This window comes from Scyliorhinus torazame, chromosome 10 (genome assembly GCF_047496885.1).
Source record: "Scyliorhinus torazame isolate Kashiwa2021f chromosome 10, sScyTor2.1, whole genome shotgun sequence".
NCBI lineage: Eukaryota > Metazoa > Chordata > Chondrichthyes > Carcharhiniformes > Scyliorhinidae > Scyliorhinus > Scyliorhinus torazame.
Window position 1 is genome coordinate 92546173 of NC_092716.1, and position 9551 is coordinate 92555723.

Below are 9551 nucleotides of genomic sequence, written 5' to 3' on the forward strand. Positions count from 1 at the left end.
CCGGACAATCCTGCTCGGCTGGCGATCGGTAGCACCACCCAAAGCTGCAGACTGGCTGTCCGACCTGACAAAATTTCTCCAACTGGAGAAGATAAGATTTGCCACCCGGAGGGGGTCGAAAGAGGGTTTCCACAGGATGTGGAAGCCATTCATTAACTTGTTCCAAATTCTATTTGTATCCAGCAGTAGAATAAGGGGGAGGGGGGAGGGAAGAAGGGGAAGACACAAATGAGCCACGGGACAAGGAGAAAAAGGAAAGGAGGGAGCAGGGAGCAGCACAGGGTGGGGGGCGAAGGCGCACAAAGAAAATGGGAGGGACAAAGGACAAAGCCACAGGGCACTTGTCTGAGGGCAAACTGAAGCCCAAACTAGACTGTAAATTGACATCTGTAATTACGTGCTCTGGCCATACTGGGGATTGTAACATATGTATGCCGACTAATGGGGGGTCACGGCCACAGTGTGAGGGAAAACAATTGCCTGTATATATGCTGATTTCTATTTGTCTTTTTTTTCTTTTTCCCTCTTTGGTGTGGTTTTGTAAGATATAACTTACGAATAGTGAAATAAATAATGTGAAAAAACAATAAAAGCACTTTTTTTAAAAAAAAATTTAAAAATGAAATCAGTACATTATTGAGAGATGATCTTAGATGAAAGGATCAAGATATAGAAGCAATTTGGACAGAGCTAAAATAGCAAGGGACAGCAAATATTGGTTTACAAGCCACCAAACCATCGTGGTAATGTTGGGTACAGTATAAATCAGAAAATTAGAGCTGCATGTAATATGGATAATACTGTAATAATGTGCAATTTCAATTTACATTTAGACCGGATAAACCTAATTAGTACAAATGTTGCGGACGATGAATTCCTGGAGTGTGTATAAGATGGGTATCTGGAGCACTACATTGAAGAATCAACTTGGGATTGGACTATTTTAGATTTTAGTATTATTCATGAGGAATAGCTCATTAATAACCTTCCTGTAAAGGAGCCTTTAGGAAATAGTGACCATAATATGATGGAATTTTGCATTGAATTCAAAAGTGACATAGTTTGTTCTGAAACTAGGGTCTTAAATATGAACAAAGGAAACTATGAAGATATGAGAGGCAAGTTGGCTATGGTGGATTGGGAAAATGCATTAAAAGATTTGACAGGAGGCAGGCAATGACAAGTAGTTACATAGTTGACAACAAACATGCATCCCTCTAAAACCAAAAAAAATCCAACAGGAAGGGCAAATCAACCATGGCTAACAAAATAAGTTAAATATTGCATTGGATCAAAGGACATGGCTTATGAAGTTGCCAAAAACATATAAGCCTGAAGATTCAGAGCTAGTTAGGATCCAACAAAGGAGGGCTAAGAAACTAATGAAGAAAGGGAAAAGAGAATATGAATGCAGGCTAGCAAGAAACATAAAGGCAGATTGTCAAAGTTTCTTAAGGCGTGTGAAAATGAAAAGATTCGCAAGGACAAATATGGGCCTATTTTAGGTAGAGACAGAAAAATTCATATTGGAGAATAGGAAAATGATGGAGAAACTAAACAATTACTTTACTTATCATCACAGAGCATGATACAGAAAATCTCCCCAAGATACTAGGGAATCATGGAACTGAAAGAAATTAGTATTTATAAAGAGGCAGAACTCGGTAAATTAATTGGATTGAAGGTTGATAAATCCACTGGACCTGGTGAGCTGCATCACAGTGTGTTGAAAGAGGTAGTGAGAGATAATGAATGAGTTGGCAGCAACCTTTCAAAATTCTATTCATTCTGGAAAGCCTCATGTGGGCTAGAAAGTAGCAAATGTTACCCACTATTTAAGAGGGGGGGGCGGAGAAAATGAAGAACTACAGACCTGTTAGTTTGTTATCAGCAGGAGAATAAAAGTTTGAATATAAACTGGGCATTTAGAAAATAATTATATGATTGGGCAGGGTCAACATGGATTTAAGAAAGGCAAATCATATTTGACACACTTGTTGGAGTTTTTTGAGAATGTTACCCATAATAGAAATAAAGGAGAACCAGTGGATGTGGTGTATTTGGATTTTCAGAAAGATTTTTATGAGGTCCCACACAGGAGGTTAGTAAACACATTTTGTGCACGTGGCATTGGGGGTAATGTACTGGTATGGATTAATAATTGGTTATCTGACAGAAAACAGAGAGTAAGAATAAATTCTCAGGATGGCCGGCTCTTACTAGTGGGGTACTGCAAGGGTCAGTGCTCGGGCCACAACTGTTAGCAATCTGTATAAATTATTTGGACGTAATATTTCAAATGTAATATTTCCAAATTTGCTAATGACACAGAACTCAGTGGGTATGTAAGTTGCGAGGAGTAATGAGTATGAACAAGTGTGAAGTTACCCACTTGGGCAGAAAAAACAGAAAGGTAGAGTATTTTCTAAATGGTGAGAGATTGGTAAGTGACCTGGGTGTCCTTGTTCACAAGTTACTAAAAGCTGACATGCAGTTGCAGCAAACAATTAGGAAGGTAAATTGTATGTTGTATGTGCAGGCAAATTGTAAGTGCAGGGCCATCTCGCTGCCCTGCACTCAACACTGGAACACCTAGATAACAAAGATACACATGTCTGACTCCTATTTATTGGCTACAGGTCAGCCTTCAACACCAATATTCCTACGAAACTCATCTCCAAACTCCATGGCCTGGGCCTTGGCTCCTCTCTCTGCGACTGGATCCTGAACTTCCTAGTCTCACTTTAATATGCAGTTTCCGAAGTACCCGAGGCATTGGGATCTACCTCCCTTGCTTTGGAAACCTTGGGTGAGTGCCATTCAGTACTGGTCTCCACAAATGGGGACCAGATGGAACGGCACTCGTGGGGGTCTCCCAGTGAATCGCAAGCCCCCAGGTGCATGCCCTTTGGGCAAGGTGGTATCCTGGCACTGCTGCTGCCACCTGGGCATCCTGGCACTGCCATCTGGGTGCTGTCTTGGCACTGCCATCTGGGTGCTGCCTTGGCACTGCCAAGATGCCCAGATGGCACTGCAGCTGGAAGGGACACTACCAGGGTGCCAGGTTGACACTGCCAATGTGCCAAGCTGGCATTTCTGTGCGCTGGTGATTAGACTGGAGGTGCCCTGTGCGGGTGTTGGGGGGCGGGTGTTGGGCAGGGACCCCCATAGTGCATTGGGGCTGGGGGGGTTTGGGGGTCGTGTCTGGGGCCTCAGAGATCGGGATGCCATTTTAAAATGGTGTCCCAATCTCTCGTGGCACTCAGAAGTTCTGACGAGCAGAGCTCCTCAGTTCACAAAACGGGCCATGTGCGGCCATGGCCGCGCGTTCCTCGCTGAGGCCACTTATCTAACATGGGTGGCGTTTTATAGCCATGTGTTTCTTGGTGCTGCGCACGCCGGGAAACATGCGACTAAACGCGCTTGCAATAGGATTATGTTCCCTCTTAATTGAATCGCACCTTATGTATATGCAGAGCATACGCTTTGGTGGCTCTTTCAAACCATTTTTTCTTGTTGCCAATACACTTTACATTTTGAAGATTCCAGACCTGCCGTGCATCATGTGAATAACCTTCGTGTTTCAACTTTCCAGTCAACTTTGCATGAATCCAATCAGTAAGGATCCAATTACTTCAATGGTTTTCATGAGTACTTGAACCATGTGTTGTGGTAATGGCACAAACCAATCAGGGAGGGTGACAGATCTGGTTCCTGGTCTGGAAGGAATTAGTTATTCCAGGCTGAATGCTGACAGCACTATAATTGCCACTCAGGATGGAGAAATAAAAATATGCTTCTCCCCCACCCCACCTCTGTGCCCTCCCTGACTGGTACAGAGTGACTCCTGCTGGATGCGACTTGTATGTCTGACAAGAGAGGACAGATTAGACAGGGCTGGTAATCCCTCCATGATGTATGTTTGGAAAGAAAGTGTTCAGTGTTATGTGACCCAGTGAACAAGGTCCAAATGTATAGAATTACCCAGTCGTCCAGTTCAAAATTGCTGCTGTAATGTTGAAACATTTTTTGGAGTGTGTTTCTTTGAAAGGATTTTTACATTTAAACCTGGTTGGCTTGTTTTTGTAAAAGTGAAGGACAAAGAATCAGAGAACGATGTAGCCAAAGAGAAAATGCTGGAAAATCTCAGCAGGTCTGGCAGCATCTGTAGGGAGAGAAAAGAGCTAAAGTGTTGAGTCCTGATGACCCTTTGTCATAGCTAAAAGACAAAGAAAGTGAGAAATATTTATACTGTGGAGTGAGAATGAAAGATAAGTCATAGCCACAGAAACCCAGGGAAACGGGGCACTAATAGCCACAGAAACCAAGGGGAAAGAGGGCTAATGGCAATCCCCAGAGAGAACAAAAGGTGTGAAAGGCCAAACAGCAGAGAAACTAACATCAGAGGGTAAGCTGTGACAGATGGAGATGTGGGGGAGGGGAAGGGGGAAGCAAAGAGGAGGAAGGGTAAGGAAAGGTGGATAAGATGGGGGGGGGGGGTAAATATATATAAAGAAAGACAAAAAAGAAAGAAATGGTAAGACAGTTAAAAGAAAATGGGATGAAAACAAATGGGTCGAGGTTGGGTAGAGCTAATTATCTGAAGTTGTTGAATTCGATGCTGAGACCGGAAGGCTGTAGCTGCAATGTTCCAGTGAAGCTCAACTAATCATCTGAAGTTTGGAACATTAACGCCAATGTAACTGTTAATGTTGTTGGATTCTGAAGTGCAGTTTTTTTTCCCAGATTCAGCAACACAGACCACTCCCACGGGTGGGGTCTTGCTTGTGGCGAGTCAGAGGATGCCATTATCCAACCAACTAGCAAAGTCTTCTGTGGCTAACCCTGCTAGGGATCGCAAAGAAAATCCTAAACTCATGTACATTGGCTATGGTTCCTCATGACCTGTCCTGACTTCAGAAGGCGATAAAATAAACATTCCACTAGATGATGGGAAGAAACTGGTTTTTGGCTCTGTGGATACTGTATCTGGAAGAATGTAACTATCATGGAAAATAATTATCTTTTCTGCCACAGCAAGAGGCCAAACTTGTCTATTTGTTCACATATGTCCATTGTTTTTTAAAAATATATATTTTATTCAAGCTTTTTGGCCAAACATAACAGTACGTAGTGTTTCTTTTACACAACAATAAAGCAATATAAATAACAGTGGCCCCTCCTCAATCTCCTCCCCCAGCTCCCCTTCCCACTTCCCTTTCAGCTCATCCACCATGATCTCCCCCTCGTCCCTCATTTCCCTGTATATGTCCGACACCTTACCATCCCCCACCCATGTCTCTGAGATCACTCTATCCTGCACCTCCTGAGTCGGGAGCTGCGGGAATTCCCTCACCTGTTGCCTCGCGAAAGCCCTCAATTGCATGTACCGAAATGCATTCCCTTGGGGCAACCCATATTTTTCCGTCAGCGCTCCCAGACTCGCAAAACGTCCCATCTACAAACAGATCTCTCAGTTGTACTACCCCAGCTCTTTGCCATGCTCAAAATCCCCCATCCATTCTCCCCGGAACGAACCTATGATTGTTTCTTATTGGGGACCGCACCGAAGCTCCCGTCCTTCCCCTATGCCGTCTCCATTGCCCCCCAAATTTTCAATGTAGCCACCACCACCGGGCTTGTGGTGTATTTCTTTGGTGAGAACGGCAATGGCGCCGTCACCATTGCTTGTAGGCTAATCCCCCTGCAGGACGCCCTCTCCAATCTCTTCCACGCCGCTCCCTCCCCTTCTCCCATCCACTTACACACCATTGAAACATTGGCGGCCCAGTAATACTCACTTAGGCTCGGTAGTGCCAGCCCCCCCCCCCCCCCCCCCCCCTGTCCCTACTACGCTGCAAGAATCCCCTCCTCACTCTCGGGGTCTTCCCAGCCCACACAAAACTCATAATACTCTTCTCGATTCTTTTGAAAAAAGCCTTCGTGATCACCACTGGGAGACACTGAAACACAAAAAGGAATCTCGGGAGGACCACCATTTTAACCGCCTGCACCCTACCTGCCAATGACAGGGACACCGTGTCCCATCTCTTAAAGTCCTCCTCCATCTGTTCCACCAACCGCGTTAAATTAAGCCTGTGTAATGTACCCCAATTCTTGGCTATCTGGATTCCCAAGTACCGGAAGTCCCTTGGTACCTTCCTCAACGGTAAATCCTCTATCTCTCTGCTCTGCTCCCCTGGATGCACCACAAACAACTCACTTTTCCCCATGTTCAGTTTGTACCCTGAAAAATCCCCAAACTCCCCAAGTATCCGCATTATCTCTGGCATCCCCTCCGCCGGGTCCGCCACATATAGCAACAAATCATCCGCATACAGAGATACCCGGTGTTCTTCTCCCCCCCTGAGTACTCCCCTCCACTTCCTGGAACCCCTCAATGCTATGGCCAGGGGTTCAATCGCCAGTGCAAACAATAACGGGGACAGAGGACATCCCTGCCTCGTCCCTCTATGGAGCCGAAAATAGTCAGACCCCCGTCCATTCGTGACCACGCTCGCCATCGGGGCCCTATACAGCAACTGTACCCACCTGATATACCCATTCCCAAAACCAAATCTCCTCAGCACCTCCCACAAATAATCCCACTCCACTCTATCAAATGCTTTCTCGGCATCCATCGCCACCACTATCTCCGCTTCCCCCTCTGGTGGGGGCATCATCATTACCCCTAGCAGCCTCCGTATACTTGTATTCAGCTGTCTCCCCTTCACAAACCCAGTTTGGTCCTCATGAACCACCCCCGGGACACAATCCTCTATCCTCATTGCCATTACCTTGGCCAGAATCTTAGCGTCCACATTCAGGACGGAAATGGGCATGTAGGACCCGCATTGCAGCGGGTCTTTTTCCTTCTTTAGGAGGAGCGATATCGTTGCCTCTGACATAGTCGGGGGGCAACTGCTCCCTTTCCCTCGCCTCCTTAAAAGTTCTCATCAGTAGCGGGGCCAGCAAGTCCATATATTTCCTATAGAATTCAACTGGGAATCCGTCTGGTCCTGGGGCCTTCCCCGCCTGCATACTCCCAATCCCTTTCACCACTTCCTCCGTCTCAATCTGTGCTCCCAGTCTCACCTTCTCCTGCTCCTCCACCTTGGGAAATTCCAGCTGATCCAGAAAGCACATCATTCTCTCCTTCCCATCCGGGGGCTGAGCTTCATATAATCTTTCGTAAAATGCCTTGAACACTCCATTCACTCTCTCCGCCCCCCGCTCCATCTCTCCCTCCTCACCTCTCACCCCCCCATCTCCCTCGCTGCTCCCCTTTTCCTCAGTTGGTGGGCCAGCAACCTGCTCGCCTTCTCCCCATATTCGTACTGTACACCCTGTGCCTTCCTCCATTGTGCCTCTGCATTACCCGTAGTCAACAAGTCAAATTCTACATGTAGCCTTTGCCTTTCCCTGTACAGTCCCTCCTCCGGTGCCTCCGCATATTGTCTGTCCACCCTCAGAAGTTCTTTCAACAACCGCTCCCTTTCCCTACCCTCCTGTTTTCCTTTATGTGCCCTAATAGATATCAGCTCCCCTCTAACCACTGCCTTCAGCGCCTCCCAGACCACTCCCACCTGGACCTCCCCATTATCATTGAGTTCCAAGTACCTTTCAATACACCCCCTCACCCTTAAGCACACACCCTCATCTGCCAATAATCCCATGTCCATTCTCCAGGGTGGACGCTGTTGTTTTTCTTCCCCTATCTCCAGGTCCACCCAATGTGGAGCATGATCCGAAATGGCTATAGACGTGTACTCCGTCCCCGTCACCTTTGGGATCAGTGCCCTTCCCAGAACAAAAAAGTCTATCCGTGAATAAACTTTGTGGACATAGGAGAAAAACGAAAACTCCTTACTCCTAGGTCTACTAAATCTCCAGGGGTCTACTCCTCCCATCTGCTCCATAAAGTCCTTTAGCACCCTAGCTGCAGCCGGCCTCCTTCTGGTCCTGGACCTCGATCTGTCCAGCCCTGGGTCCAGCACCGTATTAAAATCTCCACTCATTATCAACTTCCCCACTTCTAGGTCCGGGATTCGTCCTAACATACGCCTCATGAAGTTGGCATCATCCCAGTTCGGGGCATACACGTTCACTAATACCACCGCCTCCCCTTGCAATTTACCACTCACCATCACGTATCTGCCCCCGCTATCTGCCACTATAGTCTTTGCCTCAAACATTACCCGCTTCCCCACTAGTATGGCCACCCCCCTGTTTTTTGAGTCTAGCCCCGAATGAAACACCTGACCCACCCATCCTTTGCGTAGTCTGACCTGGTCTATCAGCTTCAGATGCGTCTCCTGAAGCATAACCACATCTGCCTTAAGTTTCTTTAGGTGTGCGAGTACCCGTGCCCTCTTAATCGGCCCATTCTGCCCTCTCACATTCCACGTGATCAACCGGGTTGGGGGGCTCTTTACCCCCCCCCCCCTTGACGACTAGCCATCTCCTTTTCCAATCCAGTGCCTCACCCGGTTCCCACGTAGCCGTATCTCCCCCAAGCGGCACCTCCCCGCCCCGTCATATGTCCATTGTTGTGGGATTTTCGATTTGATACATTGTATGCTGTGCAATATTGAGGTGTGATAGACAGCTGAGGAATTTGCAATGGTGAGTTGGTCCATTGGAAATGTTGAGGCAGAATCCAGTCCCAGTAGAGAGAAATATCCCTTTGCTCTGCCACCTAAAGGTCCTACAAGAAACGAGCATTCCAAACCAGCCCCCAATCAGCTCATAGCTCTATGAGTTGGATTTTCCGATTTTGAGCTCATGTCCGGAGCATGTGTCTAGTATTACGACCAAAAAGACCGTGGCGTCCCCACACCGATGCTCCGCCCAAAGGAGGCTAGCAGCCGCGCCACATGAAACCCCCAGCTTTGCCTGCAGATACAGACGGAGAATTGCCGGGTCCGTGGCTGCACATGCGCACGGCGGTGACTTGCAGACCACACCCCACCAGTTCCCCCAGCCCAAGCCTCCTGAGCCGGCGGAACGCCCCCCCCCCCCCCCGACTGTGGAGGCGCTGGACACAGTCCGCAGCTGCCACACAAGGTCCCCGAAAACCGAGAGCACAAGTGATTCACGCCGTCGGGAAGTCGGCCCATCGGGCGCAGAGCATCGGGGAGGGCTTTCAGGTGATGTCCTGAGGCTGTCACTACGGCGTGCGGTGTACTCACCGATGACACCGCTTTGGAGGGGACGGAGCATCTGAAAAACGGCGCCACCCTGATTTCCAAACGGATTCTCCAGCCAATCGCCGAATGCGAATTCGGCAGCAGCAATCGGAGAATCCAGCCCTATGGCTAAGCTCAGTTGTTGACAGCTACAGGTATGTTAAATGAATAACCTTACTCCAGGAGTAAAGGTAGCTGAAGTAAGAGATGAAAAATGTAAAGGACTGCAAGTAGGAGTGAGGATATTCAAATCTCCCTAAAATATCTGGCAGAATTATCAAAATACAGGTAATTTTAAAATAGGGGTGATTTTGCCCTCTCTTTCTTTTGTGCCTTGTAGGTGAAGTCAACAGTTATTCAGCT